This window comes from Myxocyprinus asiaticus, chromosome 22 (genome assembly GCF_019703515.2).
Source record: "Myxocyprinus asiaticus isolate MX2 ecotype Aquarium Trade chromosome 22, UBuf_Myxa_2, whole genome shotgun sequence".
Lineage (NCBI taxonomy): Eukaryota > Metazoa > Chordata > Actinopteri > Cypriniformes > Catostomidae > Myxocyprinus > Myxocyprinus asiaticus.
In genome coordinates, this window is record NC_059365.1 from 13,627,423 (window position 1) to 13,646,097 (window position 18,675).

The 18,675-nt window shown below is 41.7% G+C and overlaps 1 long non-coding RNA gene across 1 annotated transcript in view; it reads right to left on the reverse strand.

The window, feature by feature from the left end:
- Positions 1 to 17,021, reverse strand: part of LOC127413006 (uncharacterized) — a 41,850-nt gene extending 24,829 nt beyond the window's left edge. The window contains exon 1 of the long non-coding RNA XR_007892516.1: positions 16,837 to 17,021. This is a non-coding gene — a long non-coding RNA (uncharacterized LOC127413006). The remainder of the gene's footprint in view (positions 1 to 16,836) is intronic.
- Between the last annotated feature and the right edge of the window lie 1,654 nt (positions 17,022 to 18,675).

Here is an 18,675-nt window from a genome sequence, read left to right on the forward strand (position 1 = left end):
CTTGATCGGGGTGCTTTCTAGCACTTACTTGCTGACAATATTGTAATGCACTTGACACACACGGTAATTGTGTAACTACAGGTCGGTCAAAGAGAGGGATGCCATGCTGCCCGAAAAGCTCCTGATAACACCGACCAAGGATGTTCATCCCCAGCACCCCAGGGACGTCCAAACTCATGCCGCCAGGAGGATCTCGGACCACCAGGACACTGCACCCGATGACCAACCTGCCACAAAGTTCCACATCTAGCTCTAAATATCCAATATATGGGATTGTGAGCCCATTGGCTGCTCGAAGCTGTAGCCACTGACAATTTTGAAGATGATCCTAACCCCACGGTTCAAAATGTTGTCAAAAACAACTTTCAGTAATTGTAGACACCATAGAATCAGTATCCACTAAGCAGGGCACTGAAATAAGAGCAACCATGTGTGGACAAGAAGAAAACAAATCAAATAAAATCAAATCAAATCAAATCACATTTATTGTCACACAGCCATATACACAAGTGCAATGGTGTGTGAAATTCTTGGGTGCAGTTCCGATCAATATAGAAGTCGTGACAGTGATGAGACATATACCAATTTACAAAAACATCATGGTTACTGGTGTAACCTCCGTTCCCTGATGGAGGGAACGAGACATTGGTGTCGATGTAGTGACACTAGGGGTCACTCTTGGGAGCCCGAGACACCTCTGGTCTTTGATAAAAGGCCAATGAAAATTGGCGAGTGGTATTTGCATGCCACTCCCCCGAACATACGGGTATAAAAGGAGCTGGTATGCAACCACTCATTCAGGTTTTACGCTGAGGAGCCGATATAAGGTCCGGCCATTTCAGCGGGTAGTTCAGCGTTGTGGCAGGAGGGACCAACGTCCATCAGGGAATGGAGGTTACATCAGTAACCATGACGTTCCCTATCTGTCACTCACTCGACGTTGGTGTTGATGTAGTGACACTAGGGGTCCCTATACAAAACGCCACAAGGCTGAACTGTGTTACGTGAACTAGCGGTTTGTGGTGGGCAGACTTGCTGTGTGCCTCAAAGCCAGCACACCAGGTCGACACGTAACCTCCCCCAACACAGTTATGAGTGAACTACCCTAGTGCAGTTCCTTTAGCGCCTTGGCGGACTTGCAGGAGAGCCATGGCATGCAGGGCGGAGGCGGCTTGTCCAGCGGCACCGTAGGCCTTGGCCGTCAGAGACGACGTAAACCTACAGGCCTTGGACGGGGGCTTTGGGCACCCGCGCCAGGTGGCGGCGCTCTGCGGGCACAGGTGCACCACGAGCGCCTTGATCCACCGGGGGATTGCCGAATAACCCTTGGCCGCCCCACCATTGAGGGTAGTGAGAGCGGGGAAGCTGAAAAGATCGGGACCAGGCAGTAAAAAGTGCCTCCCACGACCTTGTCAGCTCTTCATGCACTTCCGGGAAGAAAGGAACGGGGGCGGGGCGTGGCGTGGCTTTGAGCGGCGCCGCGAGCCCAGGAACCAATCACCAAGCCGCGAGGGTTCAGGGAAGTGCGGTGAATCCACTCTAACCGACGCTCGCGGCTGCCCGGGAAAGCATGTCATCATCTGCGCATCAGCCTGTGACTGGGCGATCGACCCCGAAGGGAGGAGCCCAGCTGAGGCTTCCGACTGGACGAGCCCACTCTCCAATGCTGTGCTCGAGAGCTCATCACTTTCGCAGGCTCCGAATAAGAGGTCGAACTCGTCGTGAAACGAGCCGGCGGACTTCTCGCAATGAGAACATGACCATCCACGAACGCTGTCTCCATGTGAGCAGTGCCCAGACACAAAAGACAGTGATCATGACCATTAGAAGGCGAGAGATAACGAGCACAACTAGGAATAACACACAATCGGAAAAGCATCTTTAAAAAGACGCGTCTTTAAAAAGACGTTCCGTGTGTGCGCTCTTTTAGAGAAACATATACTCTTTTAGAGGGGAAAAATGTACTCTCTAGTTTTTCTGCCGAAGTGACCAGGGGCATTCTCTGCAGTGCACCAGTGCAGAGGAGGGAGAAGCCGCTGAAATGCGCCGTCAGATCCAGCAGAGGTGAATGAACAGTAGTATTCAGCTCAGTGAGCATAACCGTTCGGCTCCGAAGAGAAAATCTGAATGAGTGGTTGCATACCAGCTCCTTTTATACCCGTATGTTCGGGGGAGTGGCATGCAAATACCACTCGCCAATTTTCATTGGCCATTATCAAAGACCAGAGGTGTCTCGGGCTCCCAAGAGTGACCCCTCGTGTCACTACATCGACACCAACGTCGAGTGAGTGACAGATAGGGAACATCAAATTAACACAACACAATTTAAAGTCTAATATACACATAATTACACACAACATAATATACAAATAACATACACTGTACAGTATACAATACGCACAATATAGATACACATTATTCAATATAATTTAAAAAGTATATATAGTAGTATATATAGAATGTACAGTAGGTTGTATTGTACTGTATTGACATTCAGGCTGTCGGTTGATAGTAAGTTGTTAAGAGAGAATATATATAATAATAATATAATTTTTGACAGTCCGGTGCAAGATATAAGAGTAAGAGTAGTAATAATAATAAATGCAGTGCTGATGTATTTTGATCGTGGGAGATCAAGAGTTCAAAAGTCTGATTGCTTGGGGGAAGAAGCTATCATGGAGTCGGCTGGTGCGGGTCCTGATGCTGCGATATTGCCTGCCTGATGGTAGCAGTGAGAACAGCCCATGGCTCAGGTGGCTGGAGTTTCTGATGATCCTCCGAGCTTTTTTACACACCACCTTGTATATATTTCCTGGAGGGAGGGAAGCTCATCTCTGATGATGTGTCTGGCAGTTCGCACCACCCTTTGCTGTGCTTTGTGATTGTGGGCTGTGCTATTTCCGTACCAGGTGGAGATGCAGCCAGTCAGGATGCTCTCTACAGTGCAGGTGTAGAACCGTGTGAGGATGTGGTGGTTCATTCTAAACTTCCTCAGCCGTCTCAGGAAGAAGAGGCGCTGATGAGCCTTCTTCACAACGACTTCAGTGTGGATGGATCATGTGAGTTCCTCAGTGATGTGGACACCCAGGAACTTGAAGCTGCTGACTCTCTCCACTGGTGCTCCATTGATGGTGATGGGACTGTGTTCACTGTCTTTCCTTCTGAAGTCCACCACAAGCTCCTTTGTCTTACTGATGTTGAGGGAGAGGTTGTGCTCCTGACACCAGTGTGTCAGAGTGTGCACCTCCTCTCTGTAGGCTGTTTCATCATTGTCAGTGAGCAGACCTACCACCGTCGTGTCATCAGCAAACTTAATGATGGCATTGGAGCTATGTGTTGCCACACAGTCATGTGTGTACAAGGAATACAAGAGTGGGCTGAGAACACAGCCCTGTGGGGCTCCAGTGATGAGATGTTGCTGCCTATTCTAACCACCTGGCGTCTGCTTGACAGGAAGTCCAGGATCCAGCTGCACAGCGAGCTGTTTAAGCCCAGATCCTGGAGTTTCTCATCTAGCTTGGAGGGCACTATGGTGCTGAATGCTGAGCTGTAGTCTACAAACAGCATTCTCATATAAGTGTTCTTTTTTTCCAGGTGGGAGAGAGCAGTGTGTATGGTAGATGCAATGGCATCATCAGTGGAGCGGTTGTTGTGGAAAGCAAACTGCAATGGGTCAAGAGAGAGAGGCAGCACAGAGCTTATGTAATTTCTGATTAGTCTCTCAAAGCATTTGCTGATGATGTGGGTCAGAGCCACAGGACGCCAGTCATTTAAGCAAGTGATTTTTGATTGCTTTGGAACAGGCACAATGGTGGATGTTTGAAAGCATGTGGGGACTACAGACAATGAGAGGGAAAGATTGAAAATGTCTGTAAACACACCAGCCAGCTGGTTCGCGCATGCTCTGATGACGCGTCCCGGAATGCCGTCTGGGCCCGCGGCTTTGCGGATATTCACCCATCGGAAGGATCAGGTTACATCCGCTACAGAGACGGAGAGTGAACTAACCTCTGTAACTTCGGCCGCGAGAGCTCTCTCCACGAGGGCGGTGTTATTTCCCTCAAAACGAGCATAAAAAGTATTTAGCTCATCCGGGAGAGAGGCAGTGGTGTTCATGGTGGAGTTTTTATTCCCTTTAAAGTCTGTGATGATGTTAATTCCCTGCCACATGCTTCTAGAGTTGGTGGTGTTGAACTGTCCTTCAATCTTGTTCCTGTACTGGCATTTTGCTGTTCTGATAGGAGGGCATAACTGGCTTGTTTATGCTCCTCCGCGTTCCTGGAATTGAAAGCGGAGGTCCGCACATTAAGTGCTGCGTGAACATCGCTATTTATCCATGGCTTCTGGTTTGGATAGATCCATATTGTTCTGGTCGGAACAATGTCCTCCATGCACTTTTTGATGAAACACATTACGCTATCAGCATAAACCTCGATGTCGTCATCAGAGGCGGACCGGAACATCTCCCAGTCCGTGTGATCAAAACAGTCTTGTAGCATAGAGTCTGATTGGTCCGACCAGCACTGGATCGTTCTGAGGGTGGGTGCTTCCTGTTTCAGTTTCTGCCTGTAAGCGGGCAGAAGCAGAGTGGAAGAGTGGTCCGATTTGCCAAATGGTGGGCAGGGGAGGGATTTGTAGCCATCCCGGAAGGGAGAGTAGCAATGGTCCAAAACTTGGTCCCCTCGTGTGTTGAAACTAATGTGCTGGTGGTATTTTGGTGCGACTGATTTGAAACTGGCTTTATTAAAGTCCACGGTCACAATGAACGCAGCCTCAGGGTGCGCGGTTTCCTGCTCACTTACACTCCCATACAGTTCCTTGAGTGCCCGGTCTGTGTCGGCTTGTGGGGGAATGTACACAGCTGTGATAATGACTGCTGTGAATTCCCTCGGTAGCCAGAATGGTCGACACAGAAGCATGAGAAATTCCAGATCAGGAGAGCAGAAAGACTTGATAGAATGTACGTTCCTCTGATCACACCAGGATTTGTTGATCATAAAACATACACCACCTCTGCTTTTACCTGAGAGGTCTTTCGCTCTGTCCGCTCGGTGCATGGAGAACCCTATGGGTTCAATGGCTGAGTCTGGAATCTCCGCAGACATCCAAGTTTCTGTTAGGCAGATAATGCAGCAGTCCCTCGTCTCTCGTTGGAAAGAGATCCGCGCTTTCAGCTCGCAGAGCTTGTTATCCAGAGACTGAACATTTGCCAGTAGAATAGTGGGTAGCGGGGGTCGATTTGCGCAGCGTCTTACTCTGATGAGAACGCCGGCTCTGTTTCCCCTTTTCCTCCTGCGTTTCCGCGTCCGGACTGCCCAGACAAAGGGCTCCGTTTGCGTGTTTGTAAACAGCGGGTCGGCACTGAGGAATTTGAAGTCCGGTTTACGGTGTGAAATTGCTGAACCAATGTCCAAAAGTGTTTGTCTGTCATAGACAATAAGGCAGACAACATCCAAGACAAAAAACATAAGAATTGTGAACAAAACAAACAAAACACTGCCATGTTGTGTCGGAGCTCGCAACGCAGCAGCCATAATCGGCGCCATCTTGAGTCCATCAAATGGGAAACTAAACTACGTGCACCTACCTTACTTGAGTCAACTTCTTCCCCACCCAGGCGGTGACTCCGCGACCTGGTGGGAACTAGTGTTCGGGGGAAACGTGGCCGTCCATTCTCAGCTGTAGAGGGACCTGCCGCAGGCTTGGGAAGGTGTGGGAAACTTCGTTCCCCATCACAGTCACGAGCAAAATGGCCCAGTCGTTGACACCATCTACATATAACTAAACCAGAATGAGGGGAACGACTACGTTCATGTGACATTTGGAAACACGCGAAAGTTTGGGTAAACTGATTCAACTGCTGTTGCAGCATTTCTATCAATTCGCCCAACTTTGACTGCTGTGACGACCTAGCAATTTCAACCGGTGTCCCACCGCTTACCCCATATTGAGTGCCATATGCTAGTGGAACTGACTGACTACACTCTCTCACCCCCCCAGGCATCCCCTTTTGTTCCCACCTAATTGCTTCACCACGAACCTCCAACAATGCAGCAGTAGGCTGGCGATGAACTAACTGCTTCAGCTCTCGCCTCAGAGCACTGTCAGCGACGTACTCGACAAACTGGTCCCGCAACAAGGTTTCTGCATTAGGGATGGCATATGCATCATGTGCATGCGTAACATGCAGTTACGGGCCTTCACAAACCGATTGTCGAGAAGATACATCAAAGTTTCATCTAAAGACAACGAAACCGCAGCTTTTCCTGGCGAAAACCAGAGCAGAGAAACGTCCTGGTTACTTTCATAACCTCCGTTCCCTGATGGAGGGAACGAGACATTGTGTCGATGTAGTGACACTAGGGGTCGAACTTGGGAGCCCCAATCACCTCTGATATTTGAGAAAAGGCCAATGGGAATTTGCAAGTGGAATTTGCATGCCACTCCTCCGTACATACGGGTATAAAAGGAGACAGCTTGCATCCACTCATTCAGGTTTGTGCTGAGGAGCCAAGACAGTGTCCCGGCCATTTCAGCAGGTAGTTCGGTGATGTGGCAGGAGGGACACAACATCTCGTTCCCTCCATCTGGGAATGGAGGTTACAATAATAATCAAGACATTCCCTATCTGTCACTCACTCGACGTTGTGTTGATGTAGTGACACTAGGGGTCCCTATACAAAATGCCACAACCAGCTGAACTATGTTACACGGATCGGCGGTGCAGATGCAGGCAGGCTACTGTGTACCTATTAACAAGTGCACACCACCCCGTCGTAACCTTCCCAATGCCCCACATAAGTCGCCTAGTCCCTCGTACCCCAAGGGGGGGACAAGACGTACTTACAATGGGAATAGGTCGCACCAGCTGTTCTTGACCTTTTCTCTCTTTTCCTCTTTGAAAATAAAAATTCACAGCTGGGACCAAGATATATTAGCACCGGGGAAGGTGTTCTTTTCCCCAACAGAGAAAAGGACACTGCGGAGACCACATCCTGCCTGAAGGGAGGTTAACGTGGGGAATATATCCCATGGACTTACCAACCGGGAAGTACCACACATTGAAAGGAGTCCCTGTGCTAGGTCCTACTTTGAAGGCGACTGGCTGCAGGTGGAGGAGAAATCACGCCGGGGCAGGATGTGCCAGATCACCTCCATCTGCTTCTTGACTGCTGAGAACTGCTGGGCAAAGTCCTCGACAATGTCGCCGAATAGGCCACCTTGAGAGATGGGGGCATCAAGAAAGCAAACCTTGTCGGCGTCCCTCATCTCTGCAAGGCTGAGCCACAGGTAGCTCTCCTGGACCACCATAGTGGACTTCGCCTGCTCGAGAGCCCGTGCCGTGACCTTCGTCGCCTGCAGGGCAAAGTCAGTTACCGAGCTCAGTTCCTGCATCAATCCCAGGTCGGGACTACCCTCGTGCAGCTCTTACAGAGCTATGGCCTAGTGGACCTGCAGGATGGTCATGGCATGCAAAGCGGAGGCGGCCTGTCCAGCAGCACAGTAAGCCTTGGTCATCAATGACAACGTGAACTTACAGGCCCTGGACGGGAGCCTAGGACGATTCTGCCAGATGCCGGTGTTTTGCAGGCACAGGGAACCTCAGTGTACCCCCTGGCCACCCCGCCATCAAGGGTTGTGAGTGCGGAAGAACCCACAAAATGGTACCAGGCAGTGAAAGGTGCCTGCCACGACTTCTTGATCTCCTCATGCACCTCTGAGAAGAAAGGAACTGGGGCAGAGCGCGGCTGCGTGTGGCGCTCTGAGCCCAGGAACCGGTCGTCCAGCCGCGAACGCTCAGGGCGGGGTGGAGGGTTCCACTCCAGCCCGATGTTTGCGGCGGCCCGGGCAAGCATGGCCGTCAGCTCCGCGCCAGCCTCCGACTGGGCGACCGCACCAGATGGTGGGAGCCCAGTTGAGTCCTCAGCGTCTGACTGCAAAAGCCCGCTCTCCGATGCTGTGACACCTCATCTTCATCTCAAGCCCCGAATGAGACATTAAGACCACCCTGGGGCGAGCTGCCTGACTCATCCATGAACTCGACCGGTGGAAACAAGCATGCTGGGGAATGGGAGGTCCGTGGGGATTCACCCGGCAGAAATGCTCGCACTGAAGCCCCCAAATTAACCCCAGCACCAGGAGTAGCATGCAAATTCCACTCGTCAATTGGCCTTTTCTCAAATATCAGAGGTGATTGGGGCTCCCAAGTTCGACCCCTAGTGTCACTACATCGACACAACGTTGAGTGAGTGACAGATAGGGAACTTCTCTTTTTCTGGCTTAACTGCACAGATGAAGTACCAAGTACACATTTGCCTGTCATACGTTCCACAAGTAGAAACATTGCTGCAGAGTCAGTCTGTGTGCCCTGCAAACTCCACACCTCCACAGGGCTCCAAACATTTCTGTCTGGATGAGGGTGCAACCATGTTACCTTTACAACAACATGCTCTTAGATCAATGTGGTCGCAAGTGTATCTTTATATAATGTGGAAGTGTTCAACATCTTTTTTGCAACCAACCCTGCTAAAAAGACCAGCTTAGCCAGCATGCAATTCCCATGCTGGTCTAGGCTGGTTTGGTACTGGTCTAGCTGGTGGACCAGCATAGACATGCTTTTCACCATCAAAAACTAGCTGGTAAAGCTGCCTAACCAGCATGGTCATTCTGATGAAGCTGGTTAAGCTAGTTTAAAAGCCTGGTGCAGACACCAGCACACTAACATCCCATGCTGGCTGACCAGTCCAGCACCCAAAACACAACATAAGCTAGTGACCAACAATACTGGTTATTTCAGCTTGTAAGGCTTTAAAGTGTGTTTATACAGAAAAGACTTTAAAAAATAAACCTACTCTGAGAAATATTTACTGGAGAAACAAATGTAACAACTAGCCCCGGTCTCCCCCATTGTTGACTATTCATGACTGACCCCCTCCCCACCCCAAATCCCCACATACACACACCTCCACCTCACACCCTACCCCCTCCTGCACAGACTTTTGTTGCTCTAATCTCTGGTCAGACTTGAGTCATTTCAAACACACCTAGAGATGCTACAGACAGACTGTCAGACTGCAACATCCTAAAAAGAATCTTCATTAAAATAATCCACTAACCAGTAAGATAGATGATTTATATTTAAATGCTGTTTGGGATTGGTTAGGTTAAATTTTAAGTTTAACCAATAAAATTGAAGCCAATGCATGCAGTGGCCAAATAGCTGTCAAGATTTAGGGATGTGCTAAATAAATAGTAATCAATAAAATGAAAGCCAGTGTATGCAGTGACCCAATGGTTGTCAAGATTTAAGGGTAGGTTAAGTTTAAGGGCAGCCAATCCAGTTTGAGATAAATGACCAATAGGGGTGACAGAAGTTGAGAAATGCAAATGTGACTCGTATGAAAAAGTCTCCTGACTGACAATTTATGGGGATTACTTACGATGGTAACAAATGCCCATAACACGGAAGGAATCGTCAGTCACTATACATCCAAAATGGTATATAATCGGATGTACACAGGCCTCTGGAATTTGAGACTCCGGGTCAGTAGTTTTCTGAATACGTCTGAAATTCAGCAGTTTATACATGAGTCTACTGGTCCGGATACAGCTCTTTTCATGCAGTGAAAACCAAAGGAGCACTCAATATTTTTTTGTTAATGTTGCGCTAACAGATATGACAGTGGTCTTGGACATCATACTGACAACTGATATATTGTTGTGCATGTAACAATTCGCACAAGATGGCAAAAAACATAAGATATCGTAAGGCATAAAATTTTAGCTAGCCTCCTATCCGACAGTTTATTTTAAGATAGGAAACAACAGTGAACAAATTTGTTTATTCAATCCATATTTATTTATGCAATACAAGGACTTATGTTAATGAAAAAGAGCAGAGCACTTTATTCACTGTGAAACACGTAGCACATGCAGACTATATATTTATGTAATTAAATTATAGCTTATGTGGTTTAATTAGCTGATGTATTGAACTGCTTTTCCAGAGGTGAGAACTGAAGCCATCAAAGACATCCGGTTTACTGCAAAAATAAAAGCTACATTTAACTAGACGCATTAAATTGAAGAAAAAAACAAAAAAAACAAACAAAAAAAAAACGAAAAAAAACAAATGTGACATAAATATATTACTTCTGTATAGAAAAATGTAATATTCAGTGTAGTACTAGTAGTAGTAATAATAAGTATAATAATAATATATCAACAATAATTACATTATATCTAAGCAATATCTAAGTTTCATCACTGCTTTCATTAATATAGTGATGCTCTACTATGCAGCACTGTATTTTACCAAAATAATAATAATAATATTAATAAAATAAAAAAACATTACTCCAATTTTGGGTTTTGGACTATGCTGTGAGGATCAGTATAGATGCTCTTCATTTAATAAGAAATAATGCAATGGTATGTTGAAAAGTAATTGTTCTGTTTACATTTGATTAAAATTCTATGAATTCATTTGATTAGACAGTTTTTTAATGATAAAATGTAATTAAACTTTAAAACCCATAATTCAGAGAAAATAAAACGGAAAACACGGAATTTGGGAAAAAATAAAATGGATTTCATAGGGCCCTATGTATGTCAATACATAGGGCCTACCATTTAAACAAAATTGTGACACTGTCGGCAATATTTTACGATACACATTTCAAGCAGTAGTAATCTACATTGTTGTCACCTAACCTCATCACTTTGAAACACTTTGTACAGATATCATCTTGGAAATATATATATTGCATTTTTTATTTTATTTAATTAAGCCTAAAATGGCATTCTGGTCAAATAATGAGTTAAAAAAAGAGATTGTAAAAATTGTTGCTGATATTACTTCCGATTCATTCATCACATGGGAAATGGCAGGTCAAGTCGAGTGCATTGCTTCATGGGTTGTAATATAGTCCATGCAGTATACTCATACTCCACATTTTTACATATTGAAATTACATAGTGTTCATAAAAGATGCATCACAGGCTATTGTTGCAGAACAGGAAACATAATGTTAGTCATGAATCCTAGAATGGGCAGTGATGAGGGTTGCTGTTTTCTACTCTTTTTAATAATCTACTTTGATTAAGCTCATTTTCTATAATGTGGTGTAATGGCCACAATATGTGAGGCTCGGGGCACAGCCTATTTGATAGCTTATCTGTGCTCCACTCTGACACAAACCTTTCCCCATACCATGATCCGCTCACATGCCCTGAGCACTGTCTGGGGAAAGGAGAGATATTGAGGTAGTTTGTGGAGAATGCCTGCAGAAAGCAACTTTAATTGCTTGTGAGCAATGCCTGTGTCTCCTTGCACACATTCCCCCTCTAAACAAACCTCAAGATTTCCCAGTCCACAACTTAAAAAAAAAAAGGCTTGGTAAAGCATCTATTCCATACTACACAAGTCATAATACTCATCTTTAAATCACGGAACCTTTAAGTGGCCTCAAACAGGAAAAAGCCCCAGTACATTAGACAGACGAAGATAATGCATTTCCATGTAAAATGCAATCAAATTTAAAGTGCTGTACTTGTGATGAGAACAGGATGTAATGACTCTCACAGCTGCAAACCCATCCGGCAAGGCCACAGTTTGGGAGGAGATGATTAGGCAGTTCTCTGACTCCTCAGCATGTTCTGGGAATGAAGGATTCGTTTGAGTGAGGTGTAGCTTAATGTTCCGTATGCCTCATTTTCACCCGCAGCTGAATGGAAATTTCAAACAGCAAAACTGTGAGAATGAACCTGTTAGCGGTGACAGTAAATTGAATTGGGAAAGCACAACTATGCTTTTTCGTTATGCTATGCAGCTCTCCAAACACTAGAAATAACATATCATACCAAAGAATTAAGGAGAAAGATTTGATCCTTAAAGGTGAAATATGCATTTTATGTGCCTCTAACATCATTAAACGGAAATGCAAAAATAATGACTGTTTTCAAATTGTTATTGGTTGGACAAACAAAAAGTTCCAACCCAAATTCATGCCATTGGTTGAGCCCATGTTGTTGTGTCAGGCTGGTCGGGATCCTTACACAAACGGAGCAATGTTTTGATGGCGCCACAGGGGCACTGCGTTTACACTTTTCAGGGAAAACAACCTACAAATGGCTTAATTATAGTTGCACAGTAAGCTGGGATTGGAGAAAGTTTTTTTTTTAACATCAATAAAATTCCATACTTCACCTTTAAAGTGATATGGTGTCATCTATAAAGCCAAAATATCCAAGGTTAATTGTAGAGTACTGGTGCAATATGTCTTATAATGGTAACAAAACAAGAAAAACATTTTTAATAATTTGAAGGTCACATATCTCATGTGACTTGTAACAGTCCTTAGATCTGCCTTTATGAAGGATGCACCTCAGATCAATATTAACATTTACTGCTGTATAATGTCTTATTGCACAGCATTGCTCTCTCAGTGGGTTTTACGACATCTCCCCCATAGCCAGGAGGTGAATGACAAACAACCTCAGCATACTTTGAGCTCTATCAGAATATTGCAATCAGTTAAAACATCAATCTGATCAAATAGCCATGTGTCATATATTGTTGGAAAGCTCTCAAAGAGTAGAATACAACCAGCTTATTTGTTTCACTCACAGACGAATTAGCGAGTAATAGCTTTTATGTTGGTGTTGCTTGTATGCTGCATTTTCACTTATAACTTCACGAAACATAAATGGAACATACAATATTACATACCATTATTTAGAGGTGATTATCTTTCAAACAAGCTCACACACAAGGTAATCGGATACATAGATCATTAGATAAACCACACAAAATACATTGTTACATACTCTACCGGTCAAAAGTTTTGAAACACTTACTCATTCTTTATTATAATATATATATATATATATATATATATATATATATATATATATATATATATATATATATATATATATATATATATATATTATTATTATTATTATTATTATTATTTTTTTTTTACATTTTAGAATAATAGTAAAGTCATCAAAACTATGGAATAACAAATGGAACTATGGGAATTATGTTGTGATTAAACAAAATCCAAAATAAATCAAAACTGTGTTATATTTTAGCATCTTCAAAGTAGTCACCCTTTGCCTAGAATTTGCAGACATGTACTCTTTACATTTTCTCAACCAACTTCTTGAGGTAAAGCAACCCTGGGATGATTTTTAAACAGTATTGAAGGAGTTCCCATCTATGTTGGGCACTTATTGTCTTTATTATTTGTTCCATGTCATCAATTTCAAAAACTTTTTTTTAAAATTACATTTTAGTTTTGTAATGAAGTAAATTAATATGATGGCACAATTATATTTTTGTCTACAAAACTAATTTCAAACATTTATGCATACGCCTTCAGATCAAAAGATTTTTAAGATCATGAGAAACATTTCAGTCAAGTGTTTCAAAAGTTTTGACCGGTAGTGTATGGCCACCAGGAGATGCCGCCATGTAAATTACACAGTCTCAGTGACTCATGGAGTCATTCTGTGAAATCTCATTACTAAAATTATGTCTCCATGCTTTGCATAACTTTAGTCATTGTTGTGTTTGCATGTGTAATTAGTTTTTTTTTTTTTTATGTATAATTATTATGTTTTATTTGTTTGGAGAGGCTTTTGGATACATGGACATGTATTTAGACACTATGATAAATTATTTTTGTAATGCTATAACTTTTGATTCCTTTGTCGTATCAAAAAACAAAAAAACAAAAAACAGCTCAGATAGATTTGACATGATTGGGAACAAAACAAAAGCAGTATTTTCAGAGCCACCTTATATACACCCAGAGATATATAATGTCAAATTAGAAAAATAATTTGGCTAATTTCCAGCAGCCATCATATCCTTGAGTAATCATGCTAAATTGCTAATTTGGTACTAGAAAATCACTGGCCATTATATCAAACACAGCTGAAAGCTATTTGGTTCGTTAAATGAAGCTTAACATTGTCTTTGTGTTTGTTTTTGAGTTGTCACAGTATGCAATAGACTGGCATGTCTTAAAGTCAATATTAGGTCAAAAATGGCAAAAAAAGAAACAGCTTTCTCTAAAAACTCATCAGTCAATCATTGTTTTAAGGAATGAAGGCTATACAATGCTTGAAATTGCCAAAAAACTGAAGATTTCATGCAAAGGTGTACACTACAGTCTTCAAAGACAAAGGACAACTGGCTCTCACAAGGACAGGAAGAGATGTGGAAGGCCAGATGTACAACTAAACAAGAGGATAAGTACATCAGAGTCTCTAGTTTGAGAAATAGATGCCTCACATGTCCTCAGCTGACAGCTTCATTGAATTCTACCCGCTCAACACCAGTTCCATGTACAACAGTAAAGAGAAGACTCAGGGGTGCAGGCCTTATGGGAAGAATTGCAAAGAAAAAGCCACTTTTGAAACAGAAAAACAAAAAGAAAAGGTTAGAGTGGGCAAAGAAACACAGACATTGGACAGCAGATAATTGGAAAAGAGTGTTATGGATCTTAACCCCACTGAGCTTTTGTGGGATCAGCTACACTGTAAGGTGTGTGAGAAGTGCCCAACAAGACTGGCACATCTATGGCAAGTGCTACAGGAAGCTTGTGGTGAAATGTCACCTGAGTATCTGGACAAACTGACAGCTAGAATGCCAAGGATCTGCAAAGCTGTCATTGCTGCTCGTGGATGATTTTTTTGATGAGAACTCTTTGAAGTAGTTTAAGAAGTTATGAACATTTCTTTCAAATTGTAATAGTAATTTTTCACGTTATTAAAGTCCTGACTATACACTGTGATCAGTTGATGCCACTTTGGTGAATAAAAGTACCAATTTCTTTACCAAGTACATTTTTCCAAACTTTTGGCCTCCAATGTTTGTTATTAAAGCATACACTGATGATTCGGCAATCACAGTCATGCTGATTTATTGCCATACAGCACTATTGCAAGTATAATATTGCTTTTATACAACACTTAAATGAACAAGTAAATAAAAAATAAAAAAATAATTAAAAAAAATAGGAAAATCTAAGGACTGTGTAGCATGTACTCTAGGCAGTTACCTAGATTAAACTGAGTACACTAAGTGCACCAAGGAATAGACCAGCATGCAGGTTTGTAAGGAGAGTAGCGCTGACACCGTAAGTAGAATAAACAATACACAGACAATCAAACAGAATGTCCCAATTTGTATTAGGTTTGTTAGTAACAATGGGAAAACACAATATAAGATTTGGATGGAAAATAAAATAAAAGAACAAATAAACAGTTTTAACCCCTCTATGCTTCGTTTCTTTTATTCTCAGTGAGATTTTAGTTCCCTGAATTTGGTTTAAGTTTACTTGACTTAGCTTTGTTCATCTATGTTATGTATATATTTTAAGTATATAGTTTTATTTCTCTATATTGGTTTATTTATATTAATATGTTATTATTCTATAGTCTATTAATCCACACTGGATTTGTTATAACTATTTTAGTTTTATGTGATTCTATTTGTTCCTTACACTGTTTATACCTTTCGACTTCAGTATTAGAACAATAACCCTTAGAAACAGTAGATATAATATCACATAATATGGGGGGGGGGGCTTTCCACTGGCAGATGGTAGAAGTATTTGCTGAATTAATGTCCATGAATCGGCAGAAATCTTCTTCTTTTCTCCAATCTCAGTCAAATCACTGGGTGGCTCGTCATCTTGATCCCGAGAAGTTTCAATCCAAGTAACAAAAAAACAAAACAAAAAAACAAAAAAAAGAACCTGACCTGACCTTTAGTATCAAAAGACAACCAATATGACTCTTAAACAAAATATCTCTTTAGAATTTACCTTTAAACCATTTTGTAATTTCTTTTTAGCCTTTGAGCTGAGCATTTTCATGTCATAAAATAACTGCATGCAAATTAGCATTCACAGGTGGCTAATTAGAATATGTATTGTTCAACATTGCACAAAACCCTCTACTAACATTCAATAGTTAAATAAACCACTTTCAAACAACAATAACATTCATGCAGTACATAATTCTAAAGAATTAAAATAAAAATTTACAAACTCACCAAATCCAGGGGTTTCACAATCAGTTAACATCCACATTTGATTTGAGAGAATTTCACAATCAGTTATCATCTGCTTCAGAATCAGCAATCACCACTCTAAAAGCGATCTGATATTGTTAATAAATGGTTTTACAATGTCATATGTCCCTTTATTGAGTCATATTAAAGAATTAATTTAATCTTGCCTTAGATTTCTCCCTCATTTCGCCTCGTATTTAACGCTGCGTCTTCTGTTTCCTTCGGTGAGTCTGACTGACTATGTCACACACAGCTTCGACACATCTAATACACGTCCCACTTTTACATGTTTAATTATTATTTAGTTTTTCTGTCTTTTTATCATTTTACTTTAATTTGATTTTAGTTACGCTTATTACATCTTTTTTAATTATTTTGTTTGAAAATGCAATTATTACATTTTGTATTATATTTTTAAGGAATACCTAAATCTAACCTGGGTTACAACTGTCACAAAAAAAAAAAAAAAAAAAAAAAAAAAAGAAAAAATGCACTTGTGCATGGAACTACTTTCTTATGCCTCGGATAAGGATCTGCCATTGCTAGTTCAAAAAATGCTCCCAAGCCTCCGTTACTAATTCAAAAACGCCACTTTAGAACTAGTAACGCAGGTTGGGTTGTTTCTGACAAGTTATTGGAGAAACAAGGATGTGTGTGTTTAAGAGAGAGAGAGAGAGAGAGAGAGAGAGAGAGAGAGAGAGAGAGAGAGAGAGAAAGAGAGAGACCGAGTGAGCATGTGCGATTACCTGCGTCTGTCGCGACCCCCAAGCAGAGATGAACAGTAACAGTTTAACTCTTTTCCTCAGCTGTTGTGTTTGTCAGCTTTCTGAAGATAATGGAATTTTGGTCAAAGACATCCTATTTTCTCTGTGTAAAAAATAGCAGTCCATCAAACAGTAACGCATCCTGTCTCACACCATCAGCACTCTTGGAACATCTCTCATCTAATCAGATTCAAGGACGGGAACTAACAGTTTTATAATAAAACGTAATCTTTAAAAATTTTGGAGAGTTCAGTCTTTCCCCATCCTAGACAGAAGCTATATGACTGGAAACAGCTGTTCATGAGTGTTACCAAGATGACTGTAGAGTGAGCTGACTTGCCTAGAAGGGAGTTTGATGGAATACCCTGATGACCTACAACATTTGTCAAAATATGCAGTTTACAAAGCACACTGAATGGAGTACTGTATCCCACAAAATAGTGCACGTGGAAGTAATGTCAGCTATGATTTTTAACATGTTAATTCATTATTGATTGAACTTCTAAAATTCAAGACATTTTTACACAAAAAATGCTAAATAACTTGGAAATAAATGTTTTTATTTCCAATATGATAACTGGATGGCTGAATTTGCTGAATTTTAAACATGCAAAGTGATAAGGTCATGTGACATCAATGTAGCAATTGTTGCATCCAAAAAAATGGTAAATAGTATACTCTATATTCTGCATAGTGTGCATTAAGCAGAATGATAGGTTGTGGCTTACAGTATTTTATACAGTGTGCTCTGGTTGTATACTGCGTGTTTTAGAAAATATAGCAAGCCATGCAAATATCCCATGCACATGGAAAATTCACATACTGTGCACTGTAAAAATGCCATATATAGAAATAGTAAGAGATGTATGGAAGTATGTTTTTCTGAACATAGCCACCTATTTCATTTAAAGTACAAGATGTTAATTGGAAAAAATAATGTTTTGGTCACGCCCTTTGATCAAAAATCATTATTTATTCATCTACTATAGTAATAACTTTGGAAGTTAATTACTTTTCATTTGTCTTGCCACTTGGCATCTCTTCCTTTAGGAAACAGATTATATAAAGATGAGTGATGGCCCTGACACAATATTATATAATGACAAATGAGCAATCACACAACTTATCATTAATCTTTAGGTGCCAGAACAGCAATTAATAAACAAAATAGCATCTGAGCACATATTATTTGCATAACTACTATGCATGCTTATCTGAATATTACAACACCATTAAATTCATATTCCAGGTTCAATACAAGTTAAGCTTTTGTGGCATAATGTTGATTACCACAAAAAATTATTTTGACTCATCCCTCCTTTTCTTTAAAAAAAAAAAAAATCAATCTAAAATCAAGGTTATAGTGACACACTTACAATGGAAGTGTAACTTGTGCTGGCAATGACAGGCAGACGAAGACGATGATGATGTGAAGGACCCAAGTGCAGTTTATTCATAAACGTGAAAACCAAAAAACGTGAACATAAACATAAACATGAACTAGACTGGACTAGACTTGACTTGTCTTGACATGGCTTAACTTGACATGACTTGACAACCAACCAATGATACATTAACAATACCTGAAAAAGGACCATGGCAAACATGAGGGTATAAATACATGGACATGGGTAACAAGACAACCAATGAACAGACAGAACTATATACAAGATAACTAGACTAATAAACTAAAACCAATGAAAACCAATTGTGGCAGCCGTGGTGACTTGAAGTGGCTACATGGCATGACGTGGTAACATGGTACAGCAGGATCCTGACTTGTCCATGGTAGGCATGGATGCTGACTCGTTGGCCGTGGCA